At 38.6% G+C, this 20,357-nt stretch overlaps 1 long non-coding RNA gene across 1 annotated transcript in view; it reads left to right on the top strand.

Annotated features, from left to right (window-relative positions):
* Positions 1 to 13,915, top strand: part of LOC125486132 — a 35,655-nt gene extending 21,740 nt beyond the window's left edge. The window contains exons 3-4 of the long non-coding RNA XR_007264802.1: positions 4,778 to 4,942; positions 11,791 to 13,915. This is a non-coding gene — a long non-coding RNA (uncharacterized LOC125486132). The remainder of the gene's footprint in view (positions 1 to 4,777; positions 4,943 to 11,790) is intronic.
* The last annotated feature ends 6,442 nt before the right edge of the window (positions 13,916 to 20,357 follow it).

Below are 20,357 nucleotides of genomic sequence, written 5' to 3'. Positions count from 1 at the left end.
AATCTAACAACCTAATATAACTCTCACTTCTTTAAATTTGACAGTGATAAAAATCCCATTCATCAAGTCCATTGGAGTCTTTTAAATATCAAGCAAATAATTCTCATAAAAATAAATGTATATTCAGACATCGCTGCAATGACAGCTTATCTTTTAAAAGCCTCTTTAAGGTTTCAATCAAAATGTGAACTCACACGTCTTTGCTGAGATAATTGGAGCTTTTGAAACACACCCTTGAGAAAATTTAAACAGAGAACCTATATGAGAAGATACTACTTATTATTCTAACATATCAAAGCAGTCCAACAGAGGATTTTGTTTTAACCAAGAATATGACAGCTGCAGTCTGTTTATTTTTTAAGATTAAAGAGCTAAGCATGTAAAAATCTTCAGTCATGGGAGTTTTACAAACCTTACCTATCCTTCAATTAGGTCAACTCCAACAATTCGTGACTCCCTTCCTGTTGGTCATGGCCCTTGTTCCAGCCAAAATGATGTATGTTTGAACTCAGCATTGAGTTCAAATGGCTCAGTTGAGTTTGGTCCATGTGAATTATGCCCTTCCCCCCCTTATCTTACCTGCAAAAGTAGAAAGTTTGAAATGGAAGTGGGATTTCTGTAACTGAGTCCCTTTCTTTTAAAGGTCTGCGGAGTCTTCCCAACTCTACAAAATTCCACCCCCCCCCCCAGTATACAGGTATCTGACATCTTTCAGTGTACATTGACTGGACTACAGGATCTCAACATAGTACCTATACAGTCAATAATGGTGCCTGCAGACTGATATCTGATCTTTACTGCCATAGTGGTGCAGGTGATGAAGTAAAGTGATTAATTTAGTGTTCTTCTTGACACATTGTTTACAATATTCACTATGACTTGATCCTAATGTAAAACAAATGCCTGTGATCTACCTCTGCTCCTGTTTCGGTATGTTTGTATGTCACTTTACTTTTTCCAGTGCTCTGATATTCCAGCATCCATGACTCATAGTCAGAGATTATATTTAGTCTAAATAGCAAGTCAACTATGACAATAATTCAGAATCAGACCCAACACTGTGTCTTGAAAATAATCAAGGAAAACTTTGATGAATAAATTGCAGTTAACAGTCGTATGGCATGGTTTGATACTTTCTCATGGGTTGAGTAGGAGAGCACAGTTGTGGGGATGCCATAATGAGACAGATAGGTGTAGGATGGAGACCCCATCACTTTCCCAATTCACCCCCCCCACCCCCCCAACCACCCTGCCTCCAAATCCCAATCAAATCCAGGGATGAAAGTGTCAAGAATGGCTTTCTTGTCAGGAGGTGAGTTCAGATGCTTATTGAGTCAAGGGTTCTCAAAGGAGTTTCTGGAAATAGTCCTAGCAGTGTTGCCACCAGTTCTACATCACAATCTTTAAATTTAGCTCATGGACTGGCTTTACATATAGTACATATATATATATAAAAGAGAGATAATTACAAGGTAGTAACCTGATAGGGAAGGTTAGGTAATTGATATACAGGCTAATAAATAGCTGGCTGCTAGATATAATGGATTGATCTGAAGAACTGATATGCTGTTATGAACCTTGAGAGTGATTTTCAATGTCATCAGAAACCTGAGATTCAATTACTGCCTTATATCTCAACCAGCCACTTTTTGTACTCTTTACAATCAATATCCTGTAATGTTCACATTCATTGCTAAAGACTTGCTGTCTGCTGCTTTTCATGGGGTTATTGCTCTTCAGCATTGAGAAATGACATTTGTGAATGGAGCCCTTGATAGAAAGATAAAGATAAACAGTGGTCTGTCATCAGTGCTTTCATATCACTCTGTGCATTAATGCAGTGTGTGATATTTTCAATGTGGTGACGAGTGCTGCAGAGTTGTGAGGCAGTGGGGCGGGGTTCACATCCAGTCATGATTATTCAGAAATCACAGTGACACTACTGGTATTTTGAGGATGTTATGTCATTGGGACCTAAAAATTGGATGCAATGAATTTTTATAAAGTTTTCAGTCTGTTGATCAAAAACAGCTGCACTGAGCAAGAACCCTAACATGACATTAAACCTAACACCCTAATTGTACTCTAAACCTACCCTAAACCCAACTCACAAACTAATCCTAATCCTGATTCTAACAGTTTGTGAAACTGATCATTTTGCCAGCTGATTCGGGTTATTGGCTGCTGTCACTACATACAAAAGTAGAAGTATGTCACATTCCGAAGAACTGGATTTTTTTTCATTGTCATATACAAAAATCCATTTTGCAGCAGTTGTAGATACATATGATATTCATTACGCTAGTACCATGGAGAGTATTGATTAAATTATGCAATCATTTCTCTGCTAGTAGAATATTACATTATGAATTGATTGAGAGATCGTGTTAGCACATTAGCGAGTAAAACACTCTTGTAGTATTTTTCAGAGTCATCACAAATTATTGCATGCATCAGGTATATCAAAATGAAATTAAGTAAGAGCAACACACTGTTACACCAGAAATCTTCAAACAAAATAAATTAAAATGGAAAATACTCTTTGCCACGAGTTTCCAAAGCTTTCATGAGCAACAGGAGATCACAGTCCGGTTTGGTTTGAATTGTGTCTATTTCTTTGAAGGTTTTTCTGTTTGATGTTCCCTTGGCATCTTCTGATATGATATTCCATGGTTCTTTTCAGGACTAAGTATGATCAACACAGGGCTTTGACAGAGAGCCACTGAATTTACATTTTCAAAATGTACAAAATACAGTCATATTTTGGCTGTATGTCCTCTTTTAAAAATTACTTGTTGCATTTAAATGTTCACTATGTCCTTAATTAATCTGTAGTAATGATCCATTGCCATGACAGTACACAGAAATCACGAAAATTAAAAATTATTAAAAATTAAATGTTAATCTTCATCTCAAAGAAGGGGAATATAAAAGTCTGGAGATTATGCTGCAGCTATATAGAGTTCTGGGGTTATATGTGCATTTCACTGTTTCATAATCAAGTCAAAAAGCTGAAATGCTGTGATGGGTCAGGATTGGCATTACTGATCTGAATGAAAGCAAAGATTCCAAAGTGCCACACAGAAATAGAACACCATAGTTCCATGCTACTCAACACAATATCATGGTCACAGCATCATGGCATGCCTTGCCTTTTTGTGCATTGCCGCCTCATTCAGAACTTAAAGGCACACAGAACTTCAGTTTGCCTTGCCATTTAAGGGAGACGCAAAGCCAGACAGCTTGTCATGGTTGTCAGCACTGATCAGTCAAGAGGGATGGACATGTTGCCATACAGCACCAAACTACGTCAATGTCTCATGTACAACATATGCCAGCAGCTTACATAGTAAACAAACAGAATGTGCTTCAACCAAGTGGACATGTCCCAGGGGAGTAGACCTCAATCAAGTCAAGGGTGACTGCAGTCAGCCAAGATCAGTGTCTGATCTTAGTCCAGGCAGTCAGAATCAGGGGTTGCTTATCACTGCAGTCTAATGAGTCGGCCATAGTCAGTCACGCAGGTCCAGTTCAACAAATGTGGGGATTTGCAATAAGTCAGTCAGGAAACTACAAACATCAGTTAGGGACCGGGTTACTCATCCACTGAGGCTGTCCTGGGGGTGGGCCACAGACAATCCTTGATGTCTACTCAATGAAAGTCAAGGGATATTATCAGGGGCCACTGCAGTGATAGGAAAGCTGGGGAAATCAATTGTGGGCATTGGAGGTAGAGGGTACAATAATTGTAACAGTGTGGGGAGAGGCAACTCAACACATAAGGGTCAGAGATGATAATGCATTGGAAAACATGGGCTAATTCAGGAGGGGAAGCCATTGATGATAACAATCACTCTGGCTTTGAGAGGAGGACAGTGCGGTACAATATTGACATGGTTAAGCTGTGGGGGATGGAAACTCAAATGAAAGAGCTCTGAGGGAACTATGGGCTCAACAGGCAGTCTAAAGAAGAAAAGGATATAGAGGTTTTGAGGGCTGGAGGTATTTTGATTATCTGACTGAGCGCATAACTCACTGTGCCAAATGCAACCTGCCAAGCATCTTCCATCCTCATCCAAATCCAAATGTGCAATGGAAATGGAAAATGGCTGCAACCACACCTGTAGTGAGCAGAGTTAGCATTTGTTTTCCTGTCTGAGCATACAGGCTCTATCTGATGGCGATGTGAGGCTCATCGAGCAGCAATTGCATTAATCAGCCACTTTCATGGTACTGGTTGAAGACATCTGTAATCATAGTACTCTACAGACTGAGAATGTCCCAGGACACTGTCACAGAACTGTCTCAACTGCTGGAGCAGGAACTTGTGAACTGAGAAGATGAGTGGCCATCCAATCCCAGCACTCGTTAAGATGACAGCTATGTTACATTTTTATGCGATTGGCTGCATCCAAAGATGCACTGGGGACCTGTGTAGGATTTTTCATTCCTCTACACACAGATGTATCAAGACTGTTACTAACAGCAATTTGTGCCAGAAAATGCCAATTCATCTTGTTTCCCTGTGATAAGGTCAATGCTCAGCCCAGGCAGCATGCAGCTGGCTTCACCTAGGTGCAGGGCACTATAGACTGTATACATGCTCCATTTAGAGAACCACATCATTAATGTGGTGATCATTCAATGACTATAAATTTGTTATTGCCCAAAAGTCATGCAGCCGTTATTCATTACCAGAAGCAAATGCAAAATTTTTGTTTGTTTTTCTTTTCTTTTGTTGTTGTGCAATAAAAGTTAACCTTAGCACTGTTAAAAGAAAGAGTCAAAGCTTTCATCTTGCACTCATCAGGACATTTTGCAATAAATACAAATTGAAGGGGAAACAAATTGAAGGCGAGAAGCGTGCTGATTGATTCGTTAGCAGACTATGATTGGTAGAAACGTTGCCATGGAGAATGCACCCATGAATGCTGATTGATAGGTAACCGCCAGATTTTGTTAAATGTTTCATACTTTTGAAAAACTTTCATGTATGTGATGCTCCCATATTGAACAATGAGAAGTTGGTGTGTTTTGCTGGATACAAAGAAAACCGTTAAATTCCCTGACACAGGGTTCTAACATGATGTGACACTAAGGACTAGTAGCCTGCGTAGCTTGTATCAGCAAATCATTATGACAGTTGATCAGACAGGTGATGATGTATAGTAGCGATACATTTACAAATATGAGGCTGTATTTTCAATGAAGTCTCACTCATGCCACCGGTGTGCCTATAGACACCTTTCTTTTTTTGTTTCCCTCCTGCTACGTGCACTGTGAAGGGCAGCGTCTGGCTGGCAAGCTTGAACTGGTGTGTACCTGGGCTTTCGATATGAGAATCCCAGGAGGCGATGGCAGTGATGAGCACTTATGCCATTGATGAGTACACAATAGCCTAAGCGAAGCACCAGAGAGGAATGGTGCCCAAATAGTGAGATGAGCTGCAGAGAAATGTGCGAGGTAATATGCTGCAGCTCATGATAGAAACACTCCACAAAGCTCCCTGAAATTAGCATTTGGCCAATTTTTGGTGAAGTTCAGCCTTATGTGTATTATTGAGTAGAGAAAGAAAGCAAAAGACATGTTTTAAATTAAAATACCTCCTATGGCAATATTTACAAGTAGTTCTAGATCTGGCTACTCTAAATTACGATAGGTGAAAACTGCAACTGATGTAAAGCGCCACTTTCTCTTGTACACACATAAAAATCATAGAATATTTCCAAGGCAGCTAAACATCTGTAACATCAATGCCAAAGTAGAATTCCCAGCGCAAGGATTAGGGTTAGGGTTAGATTCTGATCAGAAGGAGAAGCCTGGTGGAAGCAACATTCTGCGCATTCTCTTCCACTTATAAATATTCAATTTTATGGATATTTACCAATTTTTCAAATTAGTGTAAGGCTATATGTATTCATGTTATTCCCAGCTGTGACATGAGAAACTGTGGGTAATCCTTTTATAGAATACAGCACTAGCAGAGGTACATTTTGGACTCCCCCACTTGAGCTGTTCCTTCTTTCTTCCAAGCTGCTGAACCTATTGTACTTTGTTACTTAATATCAAACACGAACCCTGGGTTTTCTAACTCACAATTTTCCTTCCCTTTTAAATTCTCCCATAGCCTTAACTACTTCATGTTTCTTTTCAGACTCTTCCACACTTCTTTCCATTTTGTAATCGAGATGATCTGATCCATCATCGAATATCAGTTTACTTATGCTTCCTTCTAAAGTTTGTTCATTATCTCCTCACTTTTCCTTGGTGCTTCCTTTTTGATCTTCCTTTAATTCTACAAAGATGAGAATAAGTCTGCTTCAGTGGCAGGCTATTCTGCCACAGATACTGAGAAACCTTTTGTATTTTGCAGTTTTCCCTACTGTTGTTCCAAATGAGCTAATCTGTGCAGTTCTATTCAAAAATAAAAGACCTCATATTGTTTCAGTGTATTACTAAAATGCGCTATTTTCTCACAACTATAATTGCGCATTGACACATTAGTTCAGCATATCAATTTCTGACCTATTTCTTCCACATCATTTGTTCTATTGACTGTGTTATTTTGATTAGATCATTAGAATTTAAATACCAGTTTAAAATAAGAGTATAAAATGTCTTTAATTTCTGGCTGTGGGATAGCGTCATAGAGGAATTTTAGTTTAAAATCTTTATTAATTTAATACACAACATAAATGTGAAAATTATCATCCATTGTCAGATGTGCAAAAAGGAAAGGAATGTCTGGCAGATGTGATTATTAGAACACAGAACAGCACAGGAATGGGTCCTTTGGCCCATGATGTTGTGCCAAACACGATGCCAAATTAAACTAATCCCTTCTGCCTGCACTTGGTCTATATCCCTCCATTCTTTGCATATTCATGTGCTCATCTAAAAGTCCCTTAAATGCCCTTATTGTATCTGCCTCCACCACCATCCGTGGCAGTGCATTCCAAACTCCTGCGACTCTCTGTGTAAAAAACTTGCCCCTCACGTCTCCTTTGAACTTTCCCCCTCTAACCTTAAATGCATGCCTCCTAGTATTAGATATTTAAAGTCTGGGAAAAAGATTCTGACTGTCAACCTTATTTAAGCATTTCATAATTTTATGGACTTTTATCAAATCTCTCCTCAGCCTCTGCCGCTCAAGAGAAAACAACCCAAGTTTTTCTAGCCTCTCCTTACAGTTCATACTCTCTAATCCAGGCAGCATCCTGGTAAACCTCTTCTGCACCCTCTCCAAAGCCTCCACATCCTTCCTGTCATGTGGCGACCAGAATTGAAAACAATACTCTAAGTGTGGCCTAACTAAAGTCTTATAAAGCTGCAACACGACATCCTGACTCTTGAATTCAATTCCCAACCAGTAAAAGTAAGCATGCCATATGCCTTCTTTACCCCTCTATCTAACTGCATGGCCATTTTCAGGGAGCTATGAACTTGAACCCCGAGATCCTTCTGTACCTCAATGCTGTTCAGAGTCCTCCCGTTAACTGCATTCTTTTCCTTAACATTTGATTGCTCAAAATGCAGCACCTCACACTTATCCGAATTAAACTCCATCTGTCATTTCTCCGCCCATATCTGCAACTGATCTATATCCCGCTGTATCCTTTGACAACCTTCTACACTGTCCACAACTCCACTGACTTTTGTACTATCTGTAAAGTTACTAACCCACCCATCTACATTTTCACCCAAGTCATTTATATACATCACAAACAGCAGAGGTCCCATGTGGATCCCTGTAGAACACCACTAGTCATGGACCTCCTACCTGAAAAACACCCTTTCACCACTACCCTCTGTCTTCTATGGACAAGCCGATTCTGAATCCACGCAGCCAAGTCACCGTGGATCCCATGCATCTTAATCTTCTGGATGAGCTTACCAGGAGGGACCTTGCCGAAAGCCTTACTAAAATCCATGTGAACAACATCCACTGCTCTACCCTCATCGATCACCTTCGTTACCTCCTTGAAAATTATTCAAAATAATCTTATGTATCGAAGAAAAACCTGAGGACAGAGTTGAAACAATGTCTAGATAATAGTGATTTCTGTAAGGTGGGTCATTTAATTCCAAACCTGGAAAAGCACAACAGGGGTCTAATTTCATGCTGTTTAGATACATCTTGCATTATAGAAGTATAGACTGCTTCAAACTATGTAAGGAACAGGACAAAATGAGTTACTTATACTTGGCACCAGAAGTTCTACTTGCACCTTTATTTCTTACTAGTCAAATTGTTCAGTTTGAATGTCTTGGCGGTTTGGAAAGGGTTGTTCTCAGCATTGTCATGTCATTGATGGATTAACTCCTAATCAGAATATCAAGATGCTCTAAGTATTAGCAATTAAAGACATAAGAAAATTAATGTAAATTATCACTTAAACTTTGTATGTGGCTCATGGGAAATTATGACAGACATCTAAATGAGTCACAAAGACTTCAGGAAGCTTGGACAGGCAAGCCATCTGTTGTATGCCCATTTTAATGTAAGTTGTAGTTGTGGTTAAATCCTCTGAGTCTATCAATTCCCAGTCTCCTGGTGGTCTCTTATAATTTGTATAATTATTGTAAAGTGATTTATCTACATGCAGTTATAAGACATACTCTGATTTCCATCTGTTATTCAAGGTTAAACCCTTACTTTACCCATCGAAAATACATCATGCATTCAGTATAATGGGGTGACTTGCAACCCCCTCGAAACACAAACCTTCCACTTAAAGATCCATTGAAATCTGCTTAAAATGATCTGTTCTGAAAAACTAAATAGCAATTTTAACTGCATTTGAGAATCATGATCTTCAGCCTTGTGCCTACAAATGGGACTCATGGTCCAAAACAAACGGATGAAACAAATCTATTCCATTTAGACCTGAGTGTACCCACAGACATCATTGTTGATGTTTCAGAGGAACATAATTCTTGGCTTTATTAAAGGTATTGTTTGTTGTGAAAGGAATATTTGGCAATCTGCTATATGACTATCCAATAATTTAGGTAAATCTCCATAATGTAAGGTTGCATAGCAACAGTGACTGTGCATCAAAGTAATTTGTTGTCTGTGAAGCACTCTGAGACAATCTGAGAGACATAATAATGCTTTTTTACAAATGCTTGCATTTTTCTTTTTAATTAACTGTAATTTGGATTTTAGACTTCACTAAAATTCTTGAGTAGATGGCTTAAAAGTGGTCAACGATACTTATTCAATTCAGAGGAGAATTGTGTTTATGTAACAAAAATTAAGATCTGAATGTAATGTCTGAAGGGGTGGGGAAAGCAGAATCAATACTAACAAATGAAAATGAATTGGATAAATTCTAGTAAGCAATTTGGAGAAGGGTAGGAAAGTGGGACTAATTGGGATAACTGTTTTTGAGGGGTTGGCACAGGCATGATGTATTGAATGGTCTCTTTCAATGGTTACTATTTTATGATGCATTCATCATGCTCACTCCTCATTTAACGTCAACAATGAATATCAGTGTGCTATTCACCCATGGGGGCACCACAGCTCAGCCTTGTCTATTTACAGTAGTCACATAACCACATTGACCAGCAGGGATCAGCACAGGTGGATCAATGAAAATTGAACTGTAGCCTAAAACAAGAGAAGATGTAACAGTTTTCTTTTCTAATCAAGTGGGATGTAAAGTTGGCTGCCAATGTGCTCCTGCCCAACTATACTTCATTTGTACTATGGGCAGAATTTACTGTCCTCTCCAAGTCAAATTTGTTGGGGGATATTTAATTGGATGCAGGGTGGTAGGTGGGGAACCAGCCACCTTCTTGCCTCTGCTCTGATTTAAGTCCTGGGCAGGAAAACATACAGTTTTAAAGAAACTTAATGGAATGTCATCCTTTAACAGGAGAGGAATTGAACATAAATTTAAGGATGTTGATACTTCAGTTATACAAGTTATTGGTGAGACCACATCTCAAATACTGTGTGCAGTTTTGGTTTCCTTATTTAAGGAAGGATGGAAATGAGTTAAAGCTGGTTCATGGGAGGTCTAGAACGATAGGTGGAATGAGCGGGTTGTCTTATGAGGATAGGTTGGAAAGGCAGGGCTTGTTTCTGCTGGAGTTTAGAAGAGAGTACTGACTTGATTGAAGTGAATAAGATCCTCAAGAGTCTTGACAAAGTGGATGTGGAAAAGACATTTCCTCTTGTGGTTTAAAAATTAGGGGTCACTCTTTTGGGACAGAGATGGAGAGAAATCTTTTTTCTCAGAGTTGTGTAAATTTGGTGCTTTCTGCGTCACGTGGTGGAGTTGGGGTCATTGAATATTTTTAAGGTGGAGGTAGATTGATTCCACTGCCTAACAAGAACCTAAGGATATTGGCTGTGGATGGGAATGTAGAATTCTAAACTTAAACAGATCAGCCATGATTTATTGAATGATGGAACAGGATCAAGGTGCTGAATGGACTTTTCTTCCCCCTAATTTGTATATTCACACATTCAGCCTTTCTCCCTGCATTAACTGAGGTCCTTAGGTAATGCCCATCTAAGGCTTTACCCCACTGTTGTACTCGACAGTGATGGGTGGAGGAGGGGCTGGGGTACAGTTACCATGTGGAAAGCTTGAAAAGCAAACCCAAACATGTTTGTTTACAGGGCTCCAGGGGTATCAAAGATAGTCAGTGCCTGATTGGGGACCCAACATTAAAAAGGGGAAGTCCAATGAAAGCCCCTGAAGCCCTACTCTTGCTGCCAAAAACCTTTCCGTTTCTGATACCCATCCACAACAGGCAACGTACTGGTCATTATCAACCAGTATGTGCTTGCAAACCTCAAGATGTCTAACATTTGATTTTGTGATAGCGTAGCACTAACTTAATAATCTCATGTGTGCTAAAAGTAATAACCGATTTAGGGAATTCAGTCAGGTTACAACATGTATCAGTTACACTTGTTAGCAGCTACATAAATTCATTTGTTGGAATCTGTTCTCTGCAGGCGAAAGGAACAAGTCTGGGCATTACACATTCAACAAAAGTCGAGGGGACAATGCTTTTTGGGTACATTTTGCATGGCAATACTTTGAACAATCAGAACGGACTTGCTAATTAACCAGCACCCTTTTCTTATGCAGTAGAAATTGTTGTCCCGTTTCCAGCAATGCTTTAGTCACTATTGTAGTGAGAAAGATATTCCTTAAGTACACTGCTGAACTATTGGCCTAGATTTGATGCTTGACTTAAACCCAAAGCCATACGGCTCAAAATATATAAATTGCACCAAATTTTGTAATTCGAGCATTCAGTATGGTAACAAAATCAAAGAGGCCAGTATCAAAGGCAGATTTGTTTTGACTCAAAAATAAATACTTGAAAATGTTCATGAACCAGTATTATTTTTAACATTTTAACAAAACAGCTTGCTATGGTTTTGCTCTCGGGCAAAATGTCAGGAAAATGGAGGAGGGGTGTATTTATGTTGTACATGGCAGCTTGAGACAGTGTCTGACATCTTGTCATTGCTCCTGTCACGTTCCTGACAGGGTGCCAGAACTACTGGACCAGATCAAGGTTAATAGATATAAACTGACTCTGAAAGTAGCTATAGATGTGCGATAATGATGCATTGCTACCACATAACTTCAACCTCCAGTACATGCAACAATTTGAAAATCTAGTTATCTTACATGACATGCTTCTGGACAAATATATTTTAAATGGTAGCTTTGTCATTGTCTGTCCATCTGTCTTCCATTCTTTTTCTGCATTTTTCTTAGTTTGTCTTGATCTTTCTCTCTTTCTGCTTATTAGGCCTATCGTCATGATGGGAGAAACGGAGTGACATGGCCTCCAAGATAACAGGAGAATGTGGGTTGCCTGTGGATACGAGAAAGGTGAAGAGTCTGAGGCTCAAGTGAATGGAGGAAGAAGGCCACAAAGTAGTTTAACAAGACTCAATAACTGAAACAAACCTCTAATGTCTTGGCCTTTGTGGCTGCATTTTGGAGATAAATGAGTTTCCTGCTTTAAAGCTGAAGATTTGACAGTCAACAAGAATCTCTGATCTCTACAGTACATTTGCCTCTGATTTGCTAGAGATCAAGGCTCAACAGGAGCCACTGCCCAGTATCAATGTACAATATGAATGAGCACAAATGATGGACATGCACTGAAGGAAAGTACTGAGTAATAAGACTGAATCTAAGTAAGACTAAACAAAGTAAGTTGCACATATTACACATGTTCATTTTAAAAACAGCATTGTTAACCTCAATAGAAAGTTGCAGGTAACAAAGATTGATCGTTGTAATTTATTAGAACCAAGAAAAATCAAATGAACTCAAGCAACAATTCAAATTTCTGTTGCCAAAGTCCTTCAAATTCTTTTCCACCAAGATAAAGGCATATACAAGAATTAGCAGTCAAAGCTACTCAATACTTATTGCTGTTTATTCATTGTGAATTGTACTTGGCCTTGCAAAGGAAGTCAACCTCCAATAAAACAGGCAGTAGCCTACAGCGAAGAAAATCATGTCAATAAAGTCTGGTGACACACATTGCAATGAAGAAAGGAGTTATGACATTATAGATTTTTGTAAAAGGCTAATCTGACTTTAACTGGAGACAAGAAGTTTAAAAAAAAGGCTGCTACAAGTCACTTGACTATACAGCTGCTGCCTCTAAATGCATTACAGACAGATGTACCCAGATATGTAAAGAGTCTTAAAATACCAGAAGTTTCCAACAGACAATAAAGGTGTGTGAATTCGAGCTTTAAAGATAACGGCATACAAGATGTGGAGGCGCTGGTATTGGACTCGGGTGGATACAGTCAGAAATCACATAACACCAGGTTATAGTCCAACAGGTTTATTTGAAAACACAAGCTTTCGAAGTCTCATTCCTTCTTCAGGTGTTAGTGAGAGAGCTGGTATCAAACACAGAATTTATAAGTTAAAGATCAAAGGATAACTTATAACTGATGAGGATGTATTAAACAAACCTAAGATGCTATTAAATATTTAATCAGTTAGAAGGTTTTAATTGATTAATATGTATATAATATACAAGAGGAAGAATTTCAAAGGAACTCATAAATGACTTCTTTGCTTTGTGGAACACGTGATTCCTTGGAATTAACATATCACTACTTTGAACTTTGAACCATATTAAAAAATCTGGCGAAGAACAGCCAAATGTGCAGAACACCAAGAAGGAAGCATTGAGAACACCCCTCAGCGGGAGTTTTCATGAAGGGAGAACATAGTGAAAAGTAAAACAAATATCTTTCTGCTGAAAGAAAGTCAGGCAGTGTGAAAATATCAAAACCACATAACTACTAAATAACAAGGATCCTTCTCTGTGTCCTAAAATCCACTGCCCCACAGAGCTTACCTGTTCAGGAAAACGCTACCTATTCAACTACAGAAGCCATTGCAGCTACAGAATCATACCTCAAGTGTTAAGTTTTTGCTTCAGTAACAAGGAACTCAAGCAATGGGATTCAATGGTACACCAGAAAGAGATTTTGGGGCTTGCTACACTTAGGTATCCTTTCATCTTACCAATATTTGTTCTAATCTTCATGTTTGTAATTTTTCATTGAAAATATCTTCTCTCTGTTTAGAGGGAAAACTCGGTAATGGGTTGTAATAAACCACCCTTTAACCTGTTTAAACAAGAAGTTTGACTGTTGTCTACTTAACTTGAATTGTTCAAATTAACAGGGGACTAAGCAACCAATATTAGTTCAGATCCCTAGCCACTTCGGAACACATCGCGGCACACATCAAAAAATGTGTAGAAGAAAAGATATCCACATTCCTGAACTGTTTTATTTATTATTCATCATTTATTCATCATGTCAATGGATGTGAATTTTAGCTGGTTTAAAGCTGCCTGTGATGCACAATAAAAAAATAGCATGCCCAGTTAATGCATCAAAACAACTGAGTATTCCTGTCTTTTTTTCACAGATATTCCACAAACCCATGATACACACTAGTTACTAAGCACAGCTGGTCTCAAAGCAGCATCTGTATTGCCAATATAATTTGAAGCAGGTACTAACTTAGATACACCTGTTATTTTTAAATTCATTCTTGGGTTGTGAACATCACTGTCAAGGACAATAGTTATTGCCCATCCTAAACTGTCTTTGAAAAGCTGGTGCCTTCTTGAACCACTGTAGTCTATGTCGTGTTGGTGAAGTGCTATATGGACAAAGTTCCAAGATTTCAAACCAGCAGCAACAAAGGAACATCAAAATAATTCCAAATCAGGTTGGCAAATGTCTTGGAGATCAATTCCACACCATGAGATAGCAAGACCTGCAGATGCTGGAGTCAGAGATAACACAGTGTGGATCTGGAAGAACATACTAAGCCAGGCAGCAACAGAGGAACAGGAAAGCTGACGTTTCTCATGGTGTGCAATTGACCTTGTGGACCAGCCAGCTCTTTCCTAACTGTCATTCCCCATGTTCATATGTATTGCAATGAGCAAAACTGAAAAGTGTCACTCTGACAACACGTCAGCAATAATCATGTGATTCCCACAGTCTGTTACAGCAAACATAATTAGTTGTTGCACTGTCCTTTCTTCAACACTATGTAACTTAGCCAATTGGCTTCTTCAGAAAAGAATTCTGTGTTCCTCTAGATCCACACTTTGTTATCTCAGTTCCACACCATGATACCTGGCACCTTATAAGTAGATATTTTCAGCATCTGTGTCTCTCATTTCCTACCTAGCAACATCATTCCCAGCGAGATGCAAAAGAAAGGAAAAATTAAGGACGAATGCTCTAGAAAATTCCTCTCCAATCCTCTTATACAATCAAGAGCACTTCAGGAAATCACACAAGGTTTTATCTGTTAACCCACCTATCTCTATATAATTTGTTCTTTATCCCAATCAAGAGCTTGACCAGCTTCCCTTTGAAGGTGCACAGATAGTCATAACCCATATCAGCTAGTAAAGCAATCCAGGGGATTTACAAAACAAAGAATTGCCAAACATCCAGTCTATTTCTACTTTTGCATAGTTTAAAAATGTCTTGTAGTCCTCCCAAATCTGTCAAATTGTTAGAATATAGGCCAACAGAAAAAATTACTGTCTTGTTATATTTTACATTCTTTTTACTTTCAAGACATATTAATTTAATATAGTTATATTATTCTACTCAGTACACCATATTAAAGGAATCAATTTCCTTTATACGGTGGACAATGAGATGGTTTTTCTAATATTAGGAGATATGGATTTAAAAGGAAGCTTATAATTGTGATTGTGCTCATTGCAGCTGAGGATTTCTGTCTATGGTACAAGTTGGCAATCTTTGACCAGCAAAGCTTAAAACTTCCAACTTTTGCCACTGCTCAAGGGACGCTATCACATAGAAGAACCTAAACACGATCTATTCCATATCAAGTACTGCCCAAAGTACAAAACAGTTTTGGCATTTGGAAGCAAACTACCTTCCAAAGGCCAGAAGATCCTGCCAAAGTTAGTGGGTTAAAAATATAAAAACACTCAGGAGTAGAATCAGCCTGTATTTATTAGTAATTCTAGGATGAACTTATGTAACCTTTATTTGACCGTCTTTAATGTATTGTGGGTCACTGTGGGTTAATTGAATATTGCTTAAAAGCCTTCTCTAAACATTGGGTTCAGCATAGGGGTTAAGTAGTCTGCCTAGGGACAAGAGTTCTTCTGTGAACTATGGTTAGTAATTTAGCTGAAAATAGAGTTACTGAGGGAAGTTTTTGAATTCTGGTTACTCTTCAAGGACTGGGCCTGAATTTTGTAGAAAAAAGTTGCTTTGTTTGAGTGAATTACATGTGAATTATTCACGTATTTAAAGTCATGTTATCTCAGAGAACAGTAAAGAGACAATATAACAAAGTCTGGTGATGCATTGCAACTATTTATTTGGCACCTTTTCTTTGTTTCTGTACATTTTGAAAGTTTCAGGTTTTATATTTTATGCAAGTTTATTTTACAAAGTTGTGAAATTAGGAAATTTCTTTCACATATAATCCAGGTTGACACTTCATGCTATACTGAGGGAGCACTACATTGTTGGAGGTGCTATTTTTCAACTGAGATGTCAAACTGAGGCTTGATTTGCAAGTTTAAGTGGACAGATAAGTTCCTATGGAATTTTGAAAAACATGGGAGATTTCTGCTGTCATGGTCAATATTTATCCCAAGGCACCTGAAAAAGATCAATTATCTCATTGCTGTTTGTGGAGACTGCTATGTGCATATTAGCTGTTATAATTCCCCACCTAACAGTAGCAATTACACATCAAAAGTATTTCAATGGCTGTGAAGCATTTTGGGGGCATTCTGAGGATATGAAATTTACAAGATCTTCTTGAATGTAAAGCACAAACATACTTGTCAAAACATAAAATATTTCATTTGACCTTCCAATTTGATTTGAATAAGGCCAAAATGTTTAAGAAGATTGTTAAGTAAACAATTTTCAATCCTGAAGAAATCAAGAGGTTAGAAGCATATGTTGCATAAAGGAGGAAGGGGGGAAGGGGCTGCAATAGGAGAATTAATGAGACTGATTGAATACAGTGACTGCCTCAAGAAAACCAGAGGCAGTGGCAAGGTCAATGGAAACATAGCATAGTTACAGCAGAGGAGGCCATTCGGCCCATTGTGTCCATGCTGCTTGTTTGCAAGAGCAACTCACTTAGTTTACTCCCCTGCCTTTTTTTTTAACCATAGCTTTAAACATTTTTTTTCAGATTATTTTTCAATTCCCTTTTTTAAATTATGGTTGAATCTACTCTGATAGCATCAATGATTTATGTACATACACTCTTAGCCACTGTGCTCCTAGACCTCCATTAAAATTGTATCCTTTAACTTATATTAACTCACTTTCTTCCTGCTTTGGATTTCCTGCCTTTTTTTGGGTCTGTCCCACATGTTCACTATCCTATTTTGGATGTGGTGGAAGGGAGATGGGGAAAGGGGATATTCTGTGGGCGGTGAGAAACCTTTCTGTAACCTCCAGTTTAGTTTGAAGATATTGAATTGTGTGTTTGCAATCTCGCATCTAAGCCTTATTAGCCAAGTTAAATAGGCTGTTATCTTTAGTCATTTTCCTCTTCTTGGTATTCCTAACAAAATGCATCACTTTACATATTCTTCATTACATTTCATTTATCACATGTCCACTCATTCCACTTAGTTGTATCTACCCTCATGGAGTCTATCACTAGCTTCCTCACAATTCACAGTACTCCCAAGTTTTGAAGTTGTTCCCTGTACACCCTTGTCTAGGTCATTAATAGATATCTAGAAAAGCGGAGGTTCTTAACACTGAATGCCATAAGACATCTTCCTCCAACCCAGAAAACAACCATTCACATCTAACCTCTGTCTCTTATCTCTCATCCAATCTGCTATTCACTCTGCCACTGTCCCTTTTATTCAATAGACTCGAACTTTGCTGACAATCCTGTCATGTGATACTTTATCAACTGTCTTTTGGAAGTCCATGTGTAGTCCATCAACCACATTACACTGATTAATCAGCACTGATGGTTTGGCTTTTTTTATTTATTCTTTCTTGGGACGTTGGTGTCATTGGCAAGATCAGCATTTGTTGTTCATCATTAATTATCCTTGAACTGAGTAGCTTGCTAGGCCATTTCACAACAAATACATCATTGTGGGTCTAGAGTCACATGCAGCCAGACCAGATAAAGACAGAAGATTTCCTTCCCTTAAGCACATTACTGAATCATAGGGGTTTCTATGACAAGCGTCCATGGTTTCATGTTCACCAATTGTGAGCAGACTTGAGGCTGATCAAGTAAAATGTAAATATTTTAATTACTGAAATGGCCTGAAGATACCATTAGCTATTTCTGTTATCTTCATGTATAATTTTACGCTCACTGCAAAAAATACTTAAATAATGAAATTTATAACTGTTTCAAAACTTTTAATAAGGTGGTAACACAGTGTGGAGCTGGCGGGACACAGCAGGCCAAGCAGCATCAGAGGAGCAGGAAAGTTGATGATTCAGTTTGGGGCCCTTCTTCAGAAAGTAAGACGACTTATTTCACATAAACAGATAGTAAGAAATTCTACCTCTTGAGAACATATGAAATTAGTTTCAAAAAGTTAAAAGTAGTTGATTAATCCATGCAAGTAGACTTGGTAAAAATAATGCCAGTAGATTTCAAAGGGAAGATTCGTTACCATATCCATTTGCTTAGGAAATCAAGTGCCTCAGAGATCAAACAACTTTATGCCAAGGTACAAGTTAACACAGTAACAGGTTCCACTCGATGGTTTCAGTTTCCATTGCCTTGTTAACATGACAAAACTACATCCTGTAATGAAATTTGACCAGTTTTCTAACACTTAAGGGAGGCTTTGTGTTGAAGAAGTTGCAGATTTTTAGAGAAATGGAAGGCATAGGAAAAACTAAAGATGACAGCCTACTTAACTTGGCCAATGAGGATTAGATGGGACACTACAAGCACAAAATTCAAAATCTTCAAACTAAACTAGAGGTTACAGAAAGGTTTCCCACTGCCCTTCCCCATCTCCACTCCACCACACCTAGAATCGGATAGTGGACGAATGGGACCGACCCAAAGGAAGGTAGGAAATCCACAGCAGATCAGACAACACCTGAATGGAAGAAAGTGAGTTAATGCTTCAGAGCAATAACTTTTAGTAAGGACTGGAAAAAAATTAGACATTTAGTAATTTGTAAATAAAGCACAAGAGAGATGAAAGAATGGAGAATGGGAACATTTGTGATGGGACAGAGGTAGACTCTGCTAAATGACAAAAGAGAAAACTGCCCAAGGCAAGGGACTGATAGCGAGACAGGTTTGGAACAAAAGACTGGTGCAGCCTAGTTATAATTGTTTACAGAACAATAACACAGGGGAAGCAAACCATGCAAAATTTGGCAAAGCGAGGTAGATTTGCGTTATGAGAAAATGAAGCACAGATTGATGGGAAGACCCCAAGGAAGTGGACAACCCTGTCATGTACCATATTGTCAGAGTGTACCAAAAAGGAATTTTAATCCTGAGCACCCACCCTCATCTCCCCTGCTCTATCACTCATTATCTGAGAGGGGTCATACAGCTTCCATTTTGTTAGATAGCAGGGGCTGATAATGGAGAATCGGAGTCACTGGAAGTTCAGGCATGTCAACCATTTGTTTCAAGTATAAATGGAAGCCTTCATAGTCATTATGATTTCATTTCCACTTAGAAAGCTAAATTCTCCTGCAGACCTGTGATTAATTAAATATAATATATACATTACATAAGGCTTCATAAATTGTCTTCTAAGCCTAAGATTTTACATTTAGGAAGAGCAGGAGGAAGTGTAATGCAGACAGTGAGTGATCTGATGTGTAACAGTGTAGTGAACATCTGCTCTTAGTTTCCTCTTCGTAAAGGTCGTAAATACCTGAGAGGATGCTGAATCGGCTTGGCTAAAGACAGTTATGAAAGGGACAAACTCCCAAAGAAGTGTATCAGGTAGAAAATATGATTAAAGAGAGAGTAACTATTGTGAGCAGGACATCAAGCAAGGTGGGAGAGAGAGAGAGATAGAATATTAAAGATGGAACAGACTGCTATAATAAGCAGGAGATTGATGAGTGAAATGTAAAATGATACCAGGAAACAAAGATACCCAAGGGACAAATGGTAGGGATCAATGGTTTGCGCCAGACATAGGCAGGACAAAAGAAACAAGACAGAAACCAAGGACAGGAAATAAGAAGATAGCGTCAGAGGAAAATGAAGAGAAAGCAAGGATAGTGTAAGAGCAGTGCAAAAAGCAACATATTGAGAAGCAAGAGAAAGGCCCATGTATGCCTCGTTATCACTCACCTACCTTCAGATTTGTCATCTCCAGACTTGATTATTACTATCCCCTCCTTGTTACCCTCTCATTTTCCACCTTCTATGCTCTTTGGCTGAATTTCCAACTGGATAGACAGTCATTATTCCAGTGTAAATGGAAAGTATGCATGGGGGACCCTGTGAAAATCCCATCATAGCAGACTCCGAAGGAATTATATAAGAAACTGAAGATCCTGCTGAGCAATTCCCCAAATCCTGGAACCCTCTGAAAGTATCCATTTAAATTTAAAAATAGTTACTCAGGAAAGGTTAGGCTATTAAATACATAGTTTAACTTTATTGGGACCTAACTCCCTCACAAACCCCCTATCCCACTAAATCTGACCACTGAGATGAGACCTGCCTGAGATTATCTCTCCCCGGGAAACTTGATTCCATATCATGTCCATAGCTAAGTCTACCTATACCTTGATAGTAGGAACTGCCAATGCTGGAGAATCTGAGATA

This window comes from Rhincodon typus, chromosome 26 (genome assembly GCF_021869965.1).
Source record: "Rhincodon typus isolate 14 chromosome 26, sRhiTyp1.1, whole genome shotgun sequence".
Taxonomy (NCBI): Eukaryota; Metazoa; Chordata; class Chondrichthyes; order Orectolobiformes; family Rhincodontidae; genus Rhincodon; species Rhincodon typus.
The sequence above is the reverse complement of the archived record's forward strand: the minus strand, read 5'-3'. Positions and strand labels throughout refer to the sequence as shown.